This window comes from Miniopterus schreibersii (genome assembly GCF_964146895.1).
Source record: "Miniopterus schreibersii genome assembly, chromosome: 7".
NCBI lineage: Eukaryota > Metazoa > Chordata > Mammalia > Chiroptera > Miniopteridae > Miniopterus > Miniopterus schreibersii.
Genome location: NC_138108.1, coordinates 53633599 through 53648759, shown reverse-complemented (window position 1 = coordinate 53648759; position 15161 = coordinate 53633599).

The window sequence follows — 15161 nt, the reverse complement described above, 5'->3', positions numbered from 1 at the left end:
TTATTGATTTCAGAGAGAGGAAAGGAGAGGGAGAGAGATAGAAACATCAATAATGAAAGAGTCATTGATCTTGATCGGCTGCCTCCTGCAGGCCCCCTGCTAGAGCCCACAACCCGGGCATGTGCCCTGACCTTTCTGAATCGAAACCCCGATCGCCTGGATCCTAGGTCGACGCTCAACCCCTGAGCCACGCCCGGCCAGGTCTAACTTTTGATTCTGGCAGAGCCTGGTATGGGGTCAGCAACCTTGAAGCTGGGGCATAGGTGCAGAAAGAGCAGAGACCATGCTTTCCACTACACCTGCAGCCCTTGTCAGTGTGATCACGTAGAGACTGGGAAAATATTTACGATTAAATTAAGCTAAATTTAAAAAATAAAATTTTGGAACTGAAACTTTTCAATTAGTGAGTTGAAAGTAAATATTGAACTTAAGGAAACAATAATAGATCACTTTTTTCAGCACTTAAAATGAACAGGAAGTCATAGGCCTGCTGAAACTTTCATCAAGGAGCCGGGTAAGATTTATCCCACAAAGGACTTAAAGGGGCAATGGAACTACTAAATAAAGTTGGTTTTATAATTACTCTCATTGCATTTTGTTTGTTACATATTCTAATGACCTGATCATTTGCTGGTGCAGCTATATAGCACAATGTACAAAGCTCCTTTCTCCAAAAACTGACCTTCAAATTAGCCCATAACTATGGGAAGTTACTAGGACTCATCACGTATCTAAATGCTTTCATCGCATGGTCTCACTTCTTAATCAATAAGAACACGCAGCTGGTAAATAAGCAGCATGTCTTGGAGTAACCCCAATATTCTAAACCAAAGCATCCATGCTTGACATACGTAAACTATTTGTAAATATTTCTTCTAAAATTTCAAATTGGAAGTAAATAAAACATTTCAAATCTGAGACACCTCCTTTGAATGGTATAATATTATTAGGCTTCCTATCTGACCATGTATTTATTATCACATTTAAAAATATATAGTGTCAGTACACATGCATGTAGAAAAAGCAATTCATTCCAATGAGGCCATAGAGCAGACACAAGCAATCAAACAACTAAACAACAATAACAAACACAGTTGTGGTTGGAGCTTTGTGGAAAATGGTGTTACGATCCCACATTGATCAAATTTTAGACCTCTGGACATAAGAGTAGCCTTTCTTGATGAATGCGAGAGAAGGCTTCAGGGATAAATAACAGATTTCTAGGACCTACTCTTCTAAGCCTTTAATGACACGTAGGCTAGGATCTTTATGATACCTAAAACAGTGTCGTTAGACTTCTGGAGACACTCATGATTCGGACTCAGAGTTTGATGCCTAAAAATCTGTTATCTCCTTACTTACTTTGTCTGAAAACTGATAGTTGAATAAAACATTTAAAAGCTAATTTCTTTCTTTCTATTAAAGACTTTTAATGTGAAATTACAAGCAGAAAAAAAGCAAAAAAAAATTGCTCAAAAGGTTATAGAAATTGATGCATATAAAAATGTCCATCTAAAAATGACACAACCTCAAAAAGTTTCTATTTTTTTTAACAAGTATGTTCCAAAAGAATATGGCCACATTTCACAGAGACATTTCTTCTCCCAACACCATGACAAGTGTTGATATCACGAAAAGGATTCTGAAAATGAATTCAAAGCAACATCAATTTTTTTTAAATGTTGAAGAAAATAAAATGACTTTGGTATATATGTCTTGTAAAGATCTGAGTTTTTATAGATTTTTAACTCAGTTCTCTTAATACTCGAAAGAACTATTTGGACTGTTACAAGGATCTTTCTCAAAAAGTTTTTTTAAGCACTCACACTCACATACAGATGCACATGGACGAACACACACAAACTTTCAGGCTTTTGAAAGTGAGCGCGTTATTTTATTCACTATCTCATACACCTTCTTTGCCTCACAGTATATTTTGATCCCTGCTAAATAATGCAAAAATAATTGTTTGTAGCTAATGTTCACATGAGGAGAGTTAGTAGAATTTTCTGCAGGTACTCTCTGAGCTCAGGGTGATTTTTCCAAATGGTCTGTGGATTCTCTGAAAATTAAGCACTGGCATTTCACTTCCCTTTTGCTAATCACATCGAGCTATCTAATTCCTAAGTGTAAAATCAAATGTCTTACTGACTCTCTCCTAGCTGTCTTTTCAAATAGCCTCTAATATTGAGAATTCAATGGTTGTGCTTTAAATGAACCCGTTTCACTGGCAGGTGCCTGCTGGTTTTTAGGTTTTAAACGGTACCATTACTATCATTTATAAGGATAACATCACAATTAAGAATGTATGAATAATTTAAATTTGAGTAGCATTCAGTTTCACTGTCTGGCACAAAGGTTTGAAAGTGCAAGGTCTTTATTTTATTACAAAACACTGGCTGTCTGGGTAAAAGGAGATGAAAAGTTACTAATTTCAGGCTTTACTTCAAATCCTTTAATCTTGCAAATAAGTGCCTTCAGTGAGGACTTTGTTATCTCCTAAAGCCTAGCCAGAGCCATTCATGTTCTTTTTGTCTTTTCTCAAGGTCCTTACCTTATCCTAGGTGAGCCAAACCAGACAAAAGGGAATCCACTGGCGGAAGTGATTATTTAATAGAGCTTTCCTTTTTAAATCCTAACTTGTGCTGTTGGCAAATATTATGAAACAGGATCATTTCATTGCCATAAATAAGGTTACATAATTAAAATTCCATTCTGTGGCTGAGAACAGTGTGATAAACTGTTTGCAAACTGGTAATTCTATTTATTAATTTTGACACATTGAATTACAACGCAAACAGATCTTGTGTTTTAATTAAATGTTCTATTTGATGAGCTTTTTTAGTCTAAGATTTAATACCAGATCCTACAATTCCTATAGTATACAGGAGACAATCTTAGCGGGGAACACAGAGACTCAGGCAGAAAAGCTGCTCTGATGGGATTCAAAGGCACAGAGCAGAACTCCCGAGCCTCTCCGGGAAACACCCCCTCTTTGTGTCAGGCCTGGTACCATTAGCTGGTTTGTTAAGGCCTCTCCAAGCTCCCTTTTGCTTCCGAAGGCTCCAGGGAGGCTTGTGGTCCGGTAATGCATTACTTATTTTCTAATGATGAAGCAGGGCTGAATATTTTTTTAAAAATAAATAACCACCAAACTGCTTTGAGCTTTCTTTCACATTAAGCTACATTTAATATTCATTTCACATTTTTTTTCTATTAATTAAAAGTAAACCGTGTATTGTATGGTACATTATCCCTCTAACAGCCCCATGTGGAGATCATGAAGTGGAAGACTAATGGTGTAGACTTTAGCATTTAGTTTTAACCAGAATAATTTACATATCTGTGAGAAGAGTCCAAGGCATGTGTAAATAAGCAGAACTCTGAGATATCAGGACCCTTGCTCAGTTTACTATGGACTGCCGAGCTATGGACTGTGTATTTATTCCATCAGTCAGGTAATTTAATGAGACTTACACAGCATCTATTTCTGCAGAAGAGACAAAAGTTGTTATTAAGGAGAGGCATGTGGCAGTAAGAAAAATGTGTTTGCTTGTTTTATTTTATTCTATTACCCCAAGTAGCAAAGGTGATCCTATTCAATGTTCATTAAAGTTTACCTTTATAATTTATCAAAGGGGACCCACATCAACAGTTTTATGCTGAGATTTCAAAATTGGAAACATTAAAATTTGATCCGAAATGCCAGATATTTGGGGAGCCTTTTTTATTACAAAAATAACTACATAGCTTTAATCTCCAGGTTTTTATTAATGCACAACTCTATTAAGAGAACAGGAGAAAGTACATTAAAGAAAAGTCATCAACTCTGAAAGGGCATTTTAACTTCAGGTTATCAGGCTTTGGACCAGTTCTAAAACAGGAAAGGTTTTCTTTAAAGAACTGGTAAGTTTAAACAAATGATCACAAAAGCATAATTTTTAGTGATTTTTTTTTCTGAAAAGAATTACACTATATTATAAATAGTTTTAGGTAGTTACTAGAAGACTAAGGTTATTTTAAGAAAACACACTTTATGTTTCTTTGATAATATGTAAATGAAATGACGTGGATTTAATATGCAAACTGATTTAAAGTAATAGTGTCTTAAAATATGTCTCATACAAAATAGTTTTCTCTGTTAGGAAATGGTTGTAAAGGGTACAAAATTCAATGAGGACTATGCCTATACAATAACAAACATCATGAAGAACATGAAAAACTCAATTACTGAGGAAATTTCCAAATATTCATAATATTTGGCATCAATGTGGCCAAACAGGAAATAAAGAACAGAAGCCAGTCTCGCCCTAGTAATAATTATTTTCTAGTCATGTATTCAGATCATTGATGCCAAGGCTGTTTATATAACTTGAATTACCTAGATTTTTACCCTAAAACTTCATTCTGAACTTCATGCCAAAACTGAAATTAATATTAAAATATTAAAATTGATTACATTGATGCTGTTTCTTTAAAGAACATCATAATCTTTTGTAACCCTACTAAGAGCACGAGACCCAAATGATCAGACATAAGCACTGCATTTTTACACGGACTCTGGGGTGTTCACACTCCTACAGAGGCTGTCAGACCTGATAAAAGGCATAGCCAAATTTCTCTTGAATCTCTTTGTAATACAATGATACAAAACTGTAACTCAATGCAGCATTTGGTTCTTCAAATACCACACCAGAAAATCCTTTAAATACACAACTCAATTCACAGGACAAATTTAAGGCAGTTCTACAAAAATATCTGTAACTTTACACACCCTTTGTATATTATAAACTAATGTTAAACTTACAGGAAAAAAACTCATAAAATTATGCATAAAAACCTGCAGCAAAGCCTTTGTCAGGGTGGCTCAGTTAGTTGGAGTGTCCTCTCATGTACCCAAGGGTCAAGAGAAGGTCATGGGTTTGATTCCCAGTCAGGGCACTTACCCAGGTTTTGGGTTAGATTCCCAGTCTGGGCTCATGTGGGAGGCAACTGGCTGATGTTTCTCTCTCATCTCTCTCTCTCCCCCCCAACTCTCTCTCATAATCAAGAGTAACATATCCTCAGGTGAGGATTAAGAAGAAAAAGAAAAAAACTGCAGCAAAAATTCATAAAATACTTCACTTTGGTTTAGAATAGATCTACCCCATTAAAATCTTAAACTTACCCTGATTAAGTGAAACTATGTGTACAGAATGCATGTTCTTGTAAATACTAATAACAAATTTTCTGTGCCTTAATTCAAAATAATCATTTGAAAGAATACGGGAAATAATTTATTTGCAAAACACATATAATGAAAAATGAATCTGACAACAGAAGACTGAGAGTCTCAGAAAAATAAAGTTCTTTTTATAAAGTTCTTATACTACATTTTAATTTTTTTGTTATTATTTCCAATAGGTTCTGAGTTTCTAAGGCACAGATCATAGTTTAGCTTTCTCCTCAGCATCATATGTATCTCCTCGTACATGGAACATACTTTTTAAAAAAATCTGTATCAAATGTTGAAGTAGAACTTTCCCAGGAGTTCTCGCAAGAATTTCAAATACATTAGCTGCAACCTGGACTTTGAGGCTATAAATATAAGACAAATTGCTTTGAATAAAAAAATATATATTATATGTAAATAATTGAAAACATTTTTTTTTCAAATGGAGATAGTCATTCTTTCCAAGAGATGATTATTTTTGTCTTCAAATATTGGTGGTTGTGATAGATATGCCACATCTATTAAAATAAGAAACTGATTCTTTTCTTTAATTCCACTTGTGCTTTATAAAGTATTTCAGCTTCTAAGTCTGCCCATTTTATGTTTTTAAGACATAATTTAGCATTTAAAAATATTGTACTTATCTTATTCTTTAAGTGGGATAAGGTAGTAATAAGTGTCAATTAAATGATTGCTTGCTGCATCATTAGTTGACAAAAATTCAACAGAGCTTTCCAACAAAGTGAACCTTAACGCATTTGTCATTATTTTACTGTAGAGTGTTTTCTATATTCTTGTCATTACACTTCTTTGAACAGAGATTAAAGTTGAGATATTTGCTATTAAATCGCTCAACTAACCATCAATGGTTCTGAATTCTCAGTGCCTTTTTGTAGAACACACATGCATTTTGTGCATGTGTTCCTTTATTGGTTTTGATTTTAAAATTCTGAGATGGGTCCTGGGTATTTATATGTGGCATTCACTCAAGTAATTCTGATTCTCCCTCAAGCTTAAGAACCAGTGTTGACTTCCATGACATCAGGCTCCAGTGTCACAGCAGATGTAATTTTCATTTCTGTTTTCAACTTAATAAAATACTGTATACTAATATTATATGACTATGACTAAGGCCCTATGATGTGAAACAAAGACTATATTAATTTTCTGATCTTTTAAGACCAAACCTTTATAGTAAAGCAATATATTAAAAAGCCCTAAATATTTAGAAATTCTTCAGTTGAGATACTATGCTTTTAAATAATCTTTCACTTTTATTTCTCGCTTACTGATATTTGTATACACAAATACTGAAAACATTCACTTAATTCCTCTTGAAATTATAACAACTTTTAAATGGCTCCAAATATGTAAATATGATGCTGATGGTAAAATTGTTGAAACTTAAAGAGGGACAAAGCCCTTTCCTGTAACATGAAAATTTTATAAAGGAATCATATGATTGTTTGGATAATGCTAGCTTGAGACAATAGAAACTGGAAATGCCGTGACTTAGAGTCTCATTCCTTATGTATTAATAGCAGTCTTCTGAGCACACATATTCACTTTCAGATTTTTAAGCAATTAGTTTGCAGATGTCACTAAATAAATGGCATTCATTCCTTAAGCAGGAACCATACCTGTTAACCATCTCAGCCTATTCTAGCTGTAAAGCTGGGCTTGATGTGCACAGCATGCTCAAAAACTATACTCACAGTTCAAATGAGCTGGATTACAGACCATGACCACTGAGACCCTCACATGACAAAGCCTTTGTGTAATTAATATGCAGGGTAAAATGCTCCCTGGACTGCTGCTAAAGCGATTTAAATCATGCACATAAAAAATGTAATCACAAATTTAGCATGGTGGACAGAGTAGTCACACTGGGCTTGATTGCATAGAAGGTTCCAAGTGTGTTTTAAATGTCCTTTAAGATTGAGATTAGGACTTGTACTTACAAGATGCATATTAATCTAAAACTCAACATTTTTCAGTGTGGGATCACAGTAGGAGAACATTATGGGCAATAGAGGTTCATTCTAATCCCAGTAGGTAATTACACTTTGAAATAATATTCTTTAATTAAATCTTGTTTGCAGTTGATTGATTTAAACACTAAATCTAAAAACCTAAATTTGAGTTTTTATCAATTTTTGATGCTTATTGCACACAACTTGGACTTTAATTGATGTTTCTGAAGTTTTAAAGCCCTTGTCCACCGTATCCTGGTTGAATTTAGTGTAATAATCAACATCATTTCTTAATACTCTTGATGACTTTCTCTGGAAGTTTAATGAGTTGGAGCACTTTTGCAATTTTAACATATACCTGAAAGGTATTTAATATGTCACAGTGCCAATATTTACATGGAGATTCTTCTGTCACACCTTTAGTACACACATATTCTAATGCCTTCTCTGAAATACTGAGAGGTTTTTTCCCCAAGATATTTACCCATTTGCAATATTACAGCATATAAGAACTGGCTCTAAGCCCTAATAATTAACAAGGTAAAAAGAAAAAAGATACTAATTTCAGAGCTATTTGCATATTTTAAATTTGAAATAATATGGCATTCAACACAGCAACAAAAATACTCCTTCCGTGTATTCACTAAGGGAAACTGTCAAACAATATATACATTACATTTAATGTTTATAGCTTCTTTCTCACCATTTGGCAAAGTTTACCAAAACATGGCTAAAAGACTCAATGTGCACATTTTATGATGTATTCCTTTTATATTCAATAATCCATATGCCACCAAATCTGTGTAATAAATGCTGAAAGCAGTATGTTTTATAATACTATTGTGAAGGAAGGCCGTTCTGGCTGGTAGCATTAATATCTCACTAAATTTTAGTCTTGTTGATTTTGGAACTCTTACAATTCCTCACTCTTCTGATATAAGTGACTTTTCTGAAAGAAAGTTGTGGAAAATGTCATGTCTTATAACCCACAGATAGGAACTTTGAAATATGTCCTAATTTGGCACATGATATTATCTGTCAGGGATGATCAAGGATCTACATAATTTGTTGCAAATTTGCAAATTACAATGAGACCATTTTATTAGGCATCCATATAACTATCTAGTTCTATAGTTTACTGATTTATTTCAGGAAACACAAAATTAGGTCTGGTGGCCTAAGCATTGTGATTTAAAGATGCTGTTTGGCAGTGTTTATATTTAAATTCATACAAACAAGGATAGGCTTGGTTTCAGCTTCAGCAGTGCCACACAGCAGCATCTTGTAGAGGTAGTCCAGTAAATTACATTCATGATGCCATATTTAATAACTGAAAATTCACATTTTACAACAATTGCATTTGTCACTGCTGAAAAACAAACTAGTATGTGGAATGTTTTATTACAATGACTACATTCTTGTGAGAAATGATTAAGTCACTATAAGAGAAAAGTAAGGCCAAAAGACCTCATTCACCACAACGCAAATATTAATCACACATAAATAATACAGGTGTCTTGCAGTAAGCCACATTCCCCTAAAATATAGATTACACATCCTAGGGGCAAATAGTAGCACAACGGACTTGAAATAAATCCCTCAAGCCATGGTGGCCGAAAGGAAATCATTTATGTTTTGACAGTTTAATATACTTTTTGGTTATGCATAACAGATGAAAATATTTACACCAATATAAGAGTGAAAGAAAAATTAAATCTGACTAATCGACCTGTTCAAAGTATGATTTTTAATTTCAAGGAATTTTTTTATAACTAGTGCAAATAATAAATATGCTTCCTACAATTCAACCGTATCCATTCATTTTTAATTATTTCATGGCAGCTAAAAAACAAACCAGTCTCTCAACTCAAAGAGAACTTTCCTTGGTATGCACATATACCTCGCCTACAGAAAAAGAGGGCTGACTGACATCCCAGAACACAGCTGAGTGAGATGAAGGCCACTGGGAGGGGGCACAAGAAGTGGAACTGGGAATGCCTCTGGGGAGAGAGTGAATCGGGGCTACAGGAGGTTATGGGGCAGAAGGACCTATTTGACCTGACTTTCACTTTTGTACTGATTGAATTTTTTTTAACATAGGTATTTCACTTCTTCAAAAAAATATTTTAAAAGTATGTCAATGAAATAAGAATGGTTGCCTTAGAAATATGTCTATTCCTGCTTTTCAGCAAGCATTTATTAGACTTACAATATTCTAAACAATAGGTTAGGCACTAAACAGGAAGTGGGAAATGATCAATCAACCAGCTCCTTCATCTTAGTGTTTAAAATTCACTGAGAAGTTAATCTGATAAATCAAGTATCAGGACAGACTGTATACAGTCAAATGTGACATTACATTGTTCATACTAAAGCATTTCAGGAAAAAACTTAGAATACTCAGGGAGACAGGGAGTAGGTGGGTATGAGTAGATGGTCTTTGATAAGAGCACACACTCCAATAAGGAGCCCCCAAACTGAATTATAGAATTCTGAGGTTGACAAATGCATTGGAAGAAATTATTACTGAAGCTATCTTAAGAAACAAAGAAAATCATGTCAAGATTTCAGAAGTTTTACCACTATCAAAAACTGGATTTTCCTCAAAAAATTAAAAATAGAACTGCCATTTGAGCCAGTGATCCCACTTCTAGGAATATATCCTAAGAAGTCTGAAATACCAATCAGAAAGAATATATGCAGTCTTATGTTCTTAGAAGCATTACTTACAATAGTTAAAAGCTGCAAACAGCCCAAGTGCCCATCAGCAGATGAATGGATTAGAAAACTCTTGTACATTTACACCATGGAATACTATGCAGCTGTAAAAAAGGAGGATCCCATACCCTTTGAAACAGCATGGAGGGACCTGGAGAGTATTATGCTAGGTGAAATAAGCCAGTCAGAGAAAGACAAATATCACATGATCTCACTTATATGTGGAATCTAAAGAACAAAATAAACTGATGAATAAAACAGATCTAGAGATACTGAAACATGCAACAGACTGACAGATTTCAGAGGGAAGGGGAGTGGGGGTGGGGGAACAGGAAGAGATTAACCAAAGAACTTACATGCATATATGCATAGGCCACGGTCTAACAATAGCCTAGGGAGGGAGTGGGGATGGGGTGGAGAGGGTCAATTGAGGGAGTGGAAAGGGGGGACATTTGTAAAACTTTCAACAATAAAGATAAAAATAAGATTTCATTAGTTTTAGATAAAATACTTTTACATGCAACATTTGTACAATAAAAGCTGATTTACCCATAATCAATAAATCAAAAAGGGTGATCTGCACACAATGATCACTATTCAAATAATGGAATTTTTGGAAATTTACATGCTAAGACATTACAAACTTCCTTGTAAGAGGTGCTTTAAAAAAAAGCTGGTCCTCGTTTTTCCTACTTGATTTGCTTTTAAGTCTTTGTTTCTTTCGTTCTGTGTTGACTGGTTAGAAATTCTCTTCTTTAAACAAAGTCATTTTCTTCTGCCAAATATCTACAACAGAAGGAGTCATTAATAGCTCCACCACTAATATAACCAACCAGTCAACATGACAGGCTCTACTGTCCCACCTACTACAGGGAATGAAGTGTCCTACTGCCTGTCAATTCCAACCCCTCCGCTTATGCCCTGGAACCTTCCTTCTTCCCACCACTTACTTTGCTCCCTAATTTCCCCCTGCGATTCTTACATCATCAGTATCTCCCTTCCTAAAATATCATTTCTATCAGCATAAAAATCTTGACCTAAAATCTTCTATTTAGAAAAATAATAATGCCCAGTCAGTGTGGCTCAGCAGTTGAGCATCGACCTAGGATCCAGAAGATCGAGGTTCGATTCCCGGTCAGGGCACATGCCCGGGTTGTGGGCTCGATCCCCAGTAGGGGGCGTACAGGAGGCAGCCAATCAATGACTCTCTCATCATGGATGTTTCTATCTTTTTCCACTTCTCCCCTTCTCTCTCTGAAATCAATAAAAATATATTTTAAAATAATAATAACAATAATAATACAAGAGAAAGGAAGGGAAGGAAGGATAGAGAAATACAATTCTCCCTCTAGCCCATTTCCCTTTACCCTTTCTTCTTCACACCAACATTTCTTGAAATGAAGATATACACTTACCTTCTCCACTTCCTCTCATATCGCCCTAACTTCAGCCTAATACAATCATGCTACCATTCTCATAGCATGTCTAAGACTGCTCTTACGATCATCACATTTTCAAATAACAGTGATTCAGTCTCTATTCTTATCTATTTAAAACCTCACCAGCATTTGACACAACTAGCCTCTCCATCTTTCCAAAAGAATTCTTCCCCCCTTGGCCTCAGTATTTCCACATTCTGTTCTTTTAGTTGTTGTTTCTGCCCCACTGCTCCATTTCATGTCACAGAAGTCCCCCACTTATCCTTGGGGGATACATTCCAAGACGCCCAGTGGATACCTTAAACCATAAGTTGTACTAATTTCTCTTTATATTGTTTTTATACATACATACTTTTGATAAAGTTTAATTTATAAATTAGGCACTGTAAGAGATTAACAACAACAATAAAATAGAACAATTATAACAATATTACAGTAATAAAAGTTATGTGAATGTGGTCTCTCTCTCTCCAGTAAAAATTATATTTTTCAGTCCAAATCTTTTCCTGAATCTGTGTAACCATCCCTTACTTGCAGTAAATGGCTTGATGTCACTCTTTTCAGCCAATCTCTTGCTGAAGTCTTCATACAGGCTCAATGTTTTCTGGCACAACATGTTGCCTTCAGTAGGAACAAGATTCCTGTTAATGTCTTCCACCCTCAAACTTAATGCTTTTTTTATCTTAACTAAACACTTCTCATGAGCTGTGGCCATAACTTTTGAAGTTTAAGGTGTGATGGCAAAAGTACTAAAATTACTTTTTCCTTCTTCACAATTTCACAGATAGAAGATTTATTCTTACCATAGCTCTTTGCAACCTCAGCATATGATTTCTTTTTCTTTATTAAGTTGAGAATTTTTTTACCTTTTTACTTAAAGGAATTGATTTATGGCCTCTCTTTGGCATATCTAAATTGCCAGCAGCTCTATACTTGTGCTTTTGGATCATTATTAAGTAAAATAAGGGCTACTTATCACAAGCACTGCGATACCTGACAGTTGATCTAATAACCAAGGAGGTTACTAAGTGACTAACCAGCAGGTGTATACAGCTTGGATACACTAAACAAAGGGATGATTCGAGTTCCAGGTGCCAGGTGTGACAGAGAAAATGCATGACTGGAAATGGCATGCAATTTAAAACTTATGAGCTGTTTACTTTTGAAATTTTCCATTTAATATTTTCAGATGGCGTTTGACCACGGGTAATCTAAACTGCAGCAAGTGAGAGCGAAGATAAGGGGGACCTACTATGTCACCTTCTAGATTTCGCTACTCGGCTCAACCTCTAAATTTTGAAGGCCTGCACAACTCTGTCTCATGTATCCCTCTTTTTTCTAGCTTCATCTATCCCCTAGGTGACCACATCCAGTCCCCCCAGTTCAAAATTCTAATCTTAAGGCTAGATCTTTATCTTTCTGAAACTCAAAACTCACACTCAACTGCTTAATTCACTCTGCTCCTTAAACAGTGGAACAACATTAACATAGTAAAACACAAATTTAATTTTTCTTGTCAAATTTGCTTCTTTAGTTCACTCAGTAAAGAAGACGACTGTCCACCCAACTTGTCAAACCAAAAATGTAAGGTCATGTCCTTCTCTTGTTTAAATGCCTCTAATAAATTCTCATCATGATAAGAATGAAAATCATGTTCTTCACCTGTATTTGTTTCCACACAATCTAGCCCTCTTCCCTGTTCCCCTCCTCCTCCAGCCACCTTGTCCATTGTCAATTTTTGAACATTGTATTTTAAATTAAATGTTGGATTAACCAATCTAATGTAGCCATAATGTTCCCTACCCCATCATTTTTTTATAATTCCTGCATTAAAATTATTACCATCTAATGTTTAGCTTGTTGGTTTTCTATCTCACCAGAATGTTAACTCTGAAAGAGTAGAAACCTCACTTGTCTGTTCCCCACTGTACTCCCATAGTCTAGACCAGACTGGATACATAGTAGATATTCTAACAACTTTCATAAAATGGTGGTGAAAATTCAAGAATAACATGTTTGAATAATGTGTGACCCAATGTATGTTAATTTTTGTTATTTTTAATTATTTTTTCACTGGTATCATTATTTGTATTAATAGTGTTATAAGTAGTTATAGGTAAAAATAGTATATGCAACGTGTATGTCTGTTAGGAAAACCATAGCTCCCTACTAAAGTGTTGACATAACAGGCAGGTGTTTAGCCTTGTAACTCAGGTGTGACACTAGCCTTCACCAACTACTAGCAAAGACTTGAATGTAGAAAAGAGGAGTATTCATTTATTTCACTCAGCAATGAGCAAAGTAGGATTGTATAACAGCCACCTAGGATTGGTCCTAAATGGAATGGAGGTCAGCCATGTGAAGCTGATGTCTCATCGAGTATATTTTCCGACCTGCACTGCAATCAAATGCCCCTCTCTATCTCCCTGTCTCCATCTGAGAGGCTTGACTGATGCTTTCAACTCTGGGCATCTCCTTAACTTTCCCCTAAGGAAATGTCTTAACAGTCCCCTGTCTTCACCGCTACTGATGCTCAGACATTAGGAAATGAAAGTAGTTCCTCCCTATAAAACACATAAGGATGTTTGAGGAAAACTTTTAGAGATTTTTCAACTCCCAAAGAAAATATGTTACATTGTTCCAGATAGTCAAATTAGAATTAAATATTAGGTAAGATCAAAGAAGTTTATTCCAGCACTATATCACCAGGTTTTTAAAAATTATTTCTTGCCTAGCTGGTTGGGCTCAGTGGTTAGGATGTTGACCCGTGGACTGAAGGGTCCCAAGTTTAATTCCAGCCAAGGGCACATACCTCAGTTGCAGGCAGCCAGGGTGTGCGCAGGAGGCAACCATTCAGTGCGTCTCTCTCACATCAATGTTTCTCTCTCAATGGAAAAAATACCCTGGGGTGAAGATTTAAAAAAAAAAAAATTATTTAAGAAATAGATATTTTTTTCAATTTATTTGGACTCAATGACTTTTGTAGACCCCAGGCACTTTTGCATTTATGAGACCCCTTTCTTTCTTAAGAATTAACAAAAATTATGTTTTCTGACTGCATTGATTGATATAAAAACAAATATGCTATTATATATTAAAACATTTTTCATGACCTAAAAGTTTGGTTTTTTATTCATATTTTAAAAGAAATTAAAACATTTTCATCAGCTCTCTAAAGCTCTTTAAAACCTATAAATATCAACATCAGAAAAAAAGTTATATTTCAGTCCATTAGAAACCTTTAATATGGAATTGATAAATCAAAGATTTTATTATAATGACTCATTTTTCTTCTCATTTCCCTTCTCTTCCTGACAATGCAGACCCGTGTTTATGCATTTTCTCCATCTCCACCCCAAGCAGGATGGCTATACGTTCCAATGTGCTTGGGAGATTCCCTGCTTTTTCCTTTTGCCCCAACACCCCCATTCACTCTTACAAGTGATCCAGTTGGACAATAAATTATAGCCATCTTATCTGTAGTGACTCTAGAGTTGATAGTTCATTTAATTCTATTCATATTCTTGTTCATAAATTAAACTACTCAAATACATATAAAGATAAGGAAGGCATTTCTATCAGATTAAATATCTTCAAGAATAAGTCTGTGAATTCCAAGTGCAAAAATTACTATTAACAACCCATTACCTATATAATAAGGATTAATATAAGACTCTCCATAAGTGGTAGCTCAATCCATGAATACTTTATGGTTTTCCTATGTAAACCATTTTCTACTCACTCTTCCTCACCTGGATTTTCATCATACTCCTATTCTCCCCATTCCTAGCTACTTTAGATAAAATGTTTTGCATGTCC